Below are 7,669 nucleotides of genomic sequence, written 5' to 3' on the forward strand. Positions count from 1 at the left end.
AGACCAGCCTGGTCAACATGGTGAAACCCCATCTCTACTAAAAATACAAAAATTAGTCGGGCGTGGTAGCAGGTGCCTGTAATGCCAGCTACTTGGGAGGCCGAGGCAGGAGAATTGCTTGAACCCAGGAGGCAGCGGTTGCAGTGAGCTGAGATCATGCCATTGCACTCCAGCCTGGGCAACAAGAGACAAACTTCATCTCAAAAAAAAAAAAAAAAGTTTTAAACTTTTATAGTCTAATACGTTTATTTTTTTCTTTCGTAATGTCTGGGTTTGTGTCTCTCGTACCTAAGTATATATTTTCCTAGATTTTTCCCCCTCAAAGATTTTGTTTGTTTGATTGATTTTTAATTTTTTTTTTAAGTATTTATTGATCATTCTTGGGTGTTTCTCAGAGAGGGGGATATGGCAGGGTCATAGGATAATAGTGGACAGAAGGTCAGCAGATAAACACATGAACAAAGGTCTCTGGTTTTCCTAGGCAGAGGTCCCTGCGGCCTTCCCGCAGTGTTTGTGTCCCTGGATACTTGAGATTAGGGAGTGGTGATGACTCTTAACGAGCATGCTGCCTTCAAGCATCTGTTTAACAAAGCACATCTTGCACCGCCCTTAATCCATTTAACCCTGAGTTGACACAGCCTGTGTTTCAGAGAGCACGGGGCTGGGGGCAAGGCCATAGATCAACAGCATCCCAAGGCAGAAGAATTTCTCCTAGTACAGAACAAAATGGAGTCTCCTATGCCTACTTCTTTCTACACAGACACAGTAACAATCTGATCTCTCTTTATTTTCCCCACATTTCCCCCTTTTCTTTTCAACAAAACCGCCATCGTCATCATGGCCCATTCTCGATGGTCGCTGTCTCTTCGGAGCTGTTGGGTACACCTCCCAGACGGGGCAGCCGGGCAGAGGCGCTCCTCACATCCCAGACGGGTTGGCAGGGCAGAGGCGCTCCTCACCTCCCAGACGGGACAGCCGGACAGAGGCCCTCCTCACTTCCCAGATGGGGCAGCCGGGCAGAGGTGCTTTTCACTTCCCAGACGGGGCGGCCGGGCAGAGGCGCTACTCACTTCCTCCCAGATGGGGTGGCGGCCGGGCAGAGGCGCTCCTCACTTCCCAGACGGGGCGGCCGGGCAGAGGCGCTCCTCACATCCCAGATAATGGGCGGTCGGGCAGAGACGCTCCTCACTTCTTCCTATACGGGATGGCGGCCGGGCAGAGGCGCTCCTCGCTTCCCAGATGGGGGGGCCGGGCAGAGGGGCTCCTCACATCCCAGACGATGGGCAGCCAGGCAGAGATGCTCCTCACTTCCTAGACGGGGTGGCGGCCGGGCAGAGGCTGTAATCTTAGCACTTTGGGAGGCCAAGGCAGGCGGCTGGGAGGTGGGGGTTGTATCGAGCCGAGATCACGCCACTGCACTCCAGCCTGGGCAACATTGAGCATTGAGTGAGCGAGACTCCATCTGCAATCCCAGCACCTCGGGAGGCTGAGGCGGGCAGATCACTCCAGGCCAGGAGCTGGAGACTAGCCAGGTCAACACCAGAAACCCCCTCTCCACCAAAAATACAAAAACCAGTCAGGCGTGGCGGCGCGCGCCTGCAATCCCAGGCACTCGGCAGGCGGAGGCAGGAGAATCACAGGAGCCCAAGGCAGGGAGGTTGCAGCGAGCTGAGATCACGGCAGTACAGTCCAGCTTCGGTAACAGAGGGAGACCGAAGAAAGAAGGAGAGGGAGACCGAAGAAAGAAGAAAGAAGAGGGAGAGGGAGAGATTTTTAATTTTTTATCCATCTGTAACTTATTTCTGTGTCTGGCATAAGCTAGATATCTAAGTTTTTTGTTTGTTTGTTTGTTTTGTTTGAGACGGAGTCTTGCTCTGTCACCCAGGCTGGAGTGCAGTGGCGTGATCTCGGCTCACTGCAAGCTCCGCCTCCCAGGTTCACACCATTCTCCTGCCTCAGCCTCCCGAGCAGCTGGGACTACAGACGACTGCCACCACACCCAGCTAATTTTTTGTATTTTTAGTAGAGATGGGGTTTCACCGTGTTAGCCAGGATGGTCTCGATCTCCTGACCTCGTGATCCGCCCGCCTTGGCCTCCCAAAGTGCTGGGATTACAGGCGTGAGCCACCTTGCCCGGCCCAGTTTATTTTCTTTTAGATAGTTGTGCCAGCACCATTTATTAAATAATTCATCTTTTCACAAGGATTTGCACTACCACCTTTATCACATATTACTTTTTGTATATATACTGAGTTCTCTTTCTGGGTTCTTATTCCATTCCATCAAGATGTTTGTCTAATCTTCTACAGTTCTTTAATGATTTGGTAACAGTGACTTTTCAGTTTGTTCTACTATCTGCCAAATCTCCTCTCACTTTTTTTTTCTTTTTTTTTTTTTGAGATGGAGTCTCACTGTGTTGCCCAGGCTGGAGTGCAGTGGCACGATCTCAGCTCACTGGAAGCTCTGCCTCCTGGGTTCACGCCATTCTCCTGCCTCAGCCTCCCGAGTAGCTGGGACTACAGGCACCCGCCACCACGCCCAGCTAATTTTTTGTATTTTTAGTAGAGATGGGGTTTCACTGTGTTAGCCAGGATGGTCTTGAGTCCTGACCTTGTGATCCGCCCACCTCGGCCTCCCAAAATGCTGGGATTATAGGCGTGAGCCACTGTGCCCGGCCTCCCCTCACTTTTTATCTTGCTATTCTCAGTCATTTATTTGTCCATGTAACTCTTTCTTTCTTTTTTTTTTTTTGGAGATGGAGTCTCGCTCTGTCACCCAGGCTGGAGTGCAGTGGCATGATATCAGCTCACTGCAACCTCCACCTCCCAGGTTCAAGCGATTCTCCTGCCTCAGCCTCCTGAGTAGCTGGGATTACAGGTGTCGTGTCTGCCACCACACTCGGCTAGTTTTTTTGTATTTTTAGTAGAGACGGGTTTTCACCATGTTGGCCAGGCTGCTTTTGAATCCTGATCTCAAGTGATCCACCCATCTCGGCCTCCCAAAGTGCTACGATTACAAGCATGAGCCACTGTGCCTGGCCTGTCCATGTAACTCTTAAAGATATTTAATCCAGATCACCCACTGCCTATTCGAGTACTAAGTACAATTTAACTAAATTTACACATCATTTTGGGAAAATTGTCTTACCTAGTTTTTACAAGTAGATGTTATTGTGTATATTTCAGGTTTAAACATGATGTTATAGGGTACAAATAGACAGTAAAATGGTTACTAAAGTGAAGCAGATTAACATCTATAATGTCCCATAGTTTTTTGGTGACAAGAGCAGCTAAAGTCTACTCTGTTGTTTTCAACAAACATCCCTAATACAATTTTATTAACTATATTTATTATTTGTTTTTGTGTTTTTGAGATGATGTCTTACTCTGTTGCCCAGGCTGTTGTGCAGTGGCACAATCTCGGCTCACTGTAACCTCCGCCTCCCAGGTTCAAGCAATTCTCCTACCTCAGCCTCCTGAGTAATTGGGATTACAGGTGCCTGCCACCACACCCAGCTAATTTTTTTTTTTTTTTGCATTTTTAGTAGAGACGGCGTTTTACCATTTGGCCACGCTGGTCTTGAACTCCCGACCTCAAATGATCCACCCACCTCGGCCTCCCAACGTGCTGGGACTACAGGCATGAGCCACCGCGCCTGACCAATTTTATTAACTTTAGTCTTCATCTACATTAAATCTTGAAACTTGTTCATCCTGCATATGCACTGCTTTGTATCTTCTGATCTACATCTCCTCAGTTCCTCTCCCATGTTTTAATAGTAGTCTTCTCATCCAAGCACATGAATGCTTTCTCTTTCTTTCTTTCTTTCTTTCTTTGCAGAGTCTTGCTCTATTGCCCAGGCTGGAGTGAAGTGGTACAATCTTGGCTCGCACCACTTATATTTATACCATTTTTCCTCTCACTGAAGGTACTAGACTGTTCAAGACAGTGTTAAGTAATAACACTGCTGATATAGCATGCTGTTGTAGTTATTAAAATCAACTAGTTATTGATTTTAATAAAATAATTTTTGGTATTTTGCTATTTAGGACATTTCCTGTTGGGTTTTGGTAAATAGTCTGTTAACAATTTTCTTCTATAGCTAATTTGTGTAGAATTTTTTGTTAGGAATGGCTACTGAATTATATCAATTATATTTTCATGATCATACGTATCATGTATCTTGATGTGATCATATAGTTTTCCTCTTAAATCTGTTGATATATTGGATTATATTGACAGATTTTCTGTTAGTCAACCACCTTTGAAAAATCTTGATTACATTTCTGAATTCAGTGTAATTGTGTGGAATCATGCATATATATTCATAAACTTAGAAATGTGCATCTATACACATAAATGAGACTGAGCTACAGTTTCCTGTTTTGTTGGCTTTGTTTTGTTTGCATTGTCTTTATTGGGTTTAGATTTACAGTTTGCTGACTTCTTAAAATAAATTGATGGGCTTTTTATCTTTTTTTGAATAGCCTGGAATAGTACAAATCACATTGAGATTTTATGCTCTTTAAAGAATAGATAAAACTCATCTGGGAACCCATCTGTCGCTGGTGATTTTTGCAATGTTAGAGTTTAACACTTTTTCAATTTCATCAGCGGTTATTGTTCTATTTATGTTAGTCTCTTTCTTGGGTGAGTTTTGTTTACACAGGAAATCATTTCTTTATCCTCCTGTTTTCAAATTTATTGACACAAAAGTGTATGTGTATATGTGGTATCTCTTATAATTCTTTTAATCACTTTATCTCTGGTATGTCTCCTTTCTCATTCCCAGTCTTATATATATTTATTCTCTTTATTTCTCCTTAGTTAGACCGGTGAGAGTTTAAAAATATTATTTGTATTTTCAAAGAACATGTGTTTTATGTTATTAAGAGTGGACAATTGAAGCTACAAGGCATCATATATGTCTGAATTGTCTCTGATGATGAAGAAGGACATCATAAGAAATATCAAAGACACTTCTTTAAAAAGCCACAGAATATGCAAAGAAAGCAATTATATGCCAGACAGAAAATAATGGGGTGAAAGACAAGAAATAAATATAAGTTATGTTTAATTCAGTCTTCATTGTCAACTATGAACTCAAAATAAGAACTTTGAAATAAATGCCATGCCTTTAGCAAACGGATGTGTTCACATAAGCATAGGTGATGCACCAAAAGCACACTACTTTGGGGGAAAAATGCAGTCAAACCTATACTGAGAAAGAAAATGTTTCCTCAGTTATCAAGCTATCTTGTCTAAGAGTATTGTGTGGAAGAGTATTCAGTTCTTATTTTGTAGTCAAAGGATGTTCTAAAATTAATCTTTATTATCAGCAGATAAGTAGATAGTATTTATTAATACCTTTGTTCTAAACTAAATAATAAAATCATAAAGTTTCTAATAAGTTTGAAAACATTGTTGACCAGAAACGAGCAAGAATATGGAGAAAATGGAAACCAGGAGTAATTCACACATATTCACACATAGACAATGCTCAGGGTTTGTGTGTGTGCGTGCGCGTAGCCTCTCTCTCTCTCTGTGTATCTATGTAGTCTCTTTGTTAATTTAAAAGTATTAAAAAGTATTATGTATGATCATTTATAAAATAATCATGTTTGATATACTGAAATTTAAGTATCATTACAATAATTCCATTTCATTAACTTTTTTTTTGTTTGTTTTTTTGAGATGGAGTCTCCCTCTGTTGCCTAGGCTGGAGTGCAGTGGTGCAATCTCAGCTCACTGCAACCTCTGCCTCTTGGGTTTAAGTGATTCTCATGCCTCAGCCTCCCGAGTAGCTGGGATTACAGCACACCACCATGCCTGGCTAATTTTTGTATTTTTAGTAGAGACGGGGTTTCACCATGTTGGCCAGGCTAGTCTCAAACTCCTGACTTAAGGTAATCCACCTGACTCGGCCTCCCAAAGTGCTGGGATTACAGGAGTGAGCCACCATGCCCAGCCTCATTAACTGTTTATAGTTTTATTACAAACAACACCACAAGCTGCTAGAATTGAAGAAATCTGGCATTCTTCATTGTTGCAACCTTACAAAAGAGAGGTAAAATCTCAAGAAAAAAATCACATATACATACATTAAAAACAAAGCTATTTTAAAAATACAGAAACCACGAATTTTACAGAGAAGAACTACAATAAAAGAACCCCACATTAATTAAATACACCATTTAACATACTGCTATCATTACCATCAATTTCTGCTGATTCTGATCTTTTATTTTTTACATTTAACAATAATAGTTATCACTTATTAGGAGGTTACTATATGCCAGGCAGTAAAATAAATCATACTCTTATTTAATCTTCTGAATGACACTGTAAACAAGTATTATTCCATATCTTGCCCAAAATTTATTTATATTATTGATCAGAATACCTACACATCTGGGCATGGTGTCTCACGCCTGTAATCCCAGCAGTTTGCGAGGCCAAGATGGGAGAATGCCTCGAGCCCAGGAGTTCAAGACCAGCCTAGGCAACAAAGCGAGACCTCCCCTCTACTACGAATAATAATAATAATAATAATAATAATAATAATAATAATAAATCAGCTGAGGGTGGTGATGTGCGCCAGTCCCAGCTACTCAGGAGATTGAGGTTGCAGTGAGCTATGATCACACCACTGCATCCTAAACTGAGGAACACAGCAGCAAAAACTTGTCTCAATAATAATAACAATAATAATAATAATACCTATAGTGTTTCTCAAGTATGAGTTTCAGTGAATTAGCGGTTCTAGTTTAGTGTCCATTCACATTCCAAACATATAATTTGGCTGGACACGGTGGCACATGTAATCCCAGCACTTTGGGAGGCAAAAGCAGGCGGATCACTTGAGCTCGGGAGTTCAAGACCAGCCTGGGAAACATGGTGAAACCCCATCTCTATAAAAATACAAAAAATTAGCCGAGCATGGTGGCATGCTTCTGTAGTCCCAGCTGCATGGGAGGCTCAGGTGGGAGGATTACCTGAGCCAGGGAGGTCAATGCTGCAGTGAGCCTAGATTGTGCCACTGCACTCCAGCCTGGGTGACAGAGTGAGACCCTGTCTCAAAAAACAAAACAAGGCCGGGCGTGGTGGCTCATGCCTATAATCCCAGCATTTCGGGAGGCTGAGGCAGTTGGATCACTTGAGGTCAGGAGTTCAAAACCAGCCTGGCCAACATCGTGAAACCCTGACTCTACTAAAAATACAAAAATTAGCGGAGTGTGGTGGCGCATGCCTGTAGTCCCAGCTACTTGGGAGGCTGAGGCAGGAGAATGGCTTGAACCCTGGAGGTGGAGGTTGTAGTGAGCCATTGCACTGCAGCCTGGGCAACAGAGCGAGACTCTGTCTCAAAGAAAAAAACCCACAAAGAAACAAAAAATATATATAATTTGTTCCTGAAGACTAGCTTGATTATACAATGCAGCAGCAGGCTTTTCTAGTAACCCTAATGCAGAATTGAGAAAAGTACATAATCCTTTCTACATATTTCCACATACCCATACCACCCCCTCTACCTTCAACACATCCTCCTTCCCCCTCAGTCCCTTCCTCTCCCCTCCTCCCTCCCCTCCTCTTCTCCTGTCATTCTCATAATTTGTTATCACATCCTTGAAGTCACCTTTTATTTATCTTCTCAGTGTGAGAATCACATATG

This window comes from Pongo pygmaeus, chromosome 6, assembly GCF_028885625.2.
Source record: "Pongo pygmaeus isolate AG05252 chromosome 6, NHGRI_mPonPyg2-v2.0_pri, whole genome shotgun sequence".
NCBI lineage: Eukaryota > Metazoa > Chordata > Mammalia > Primates > Hominidae > Pongo > Pongo pygmaeus.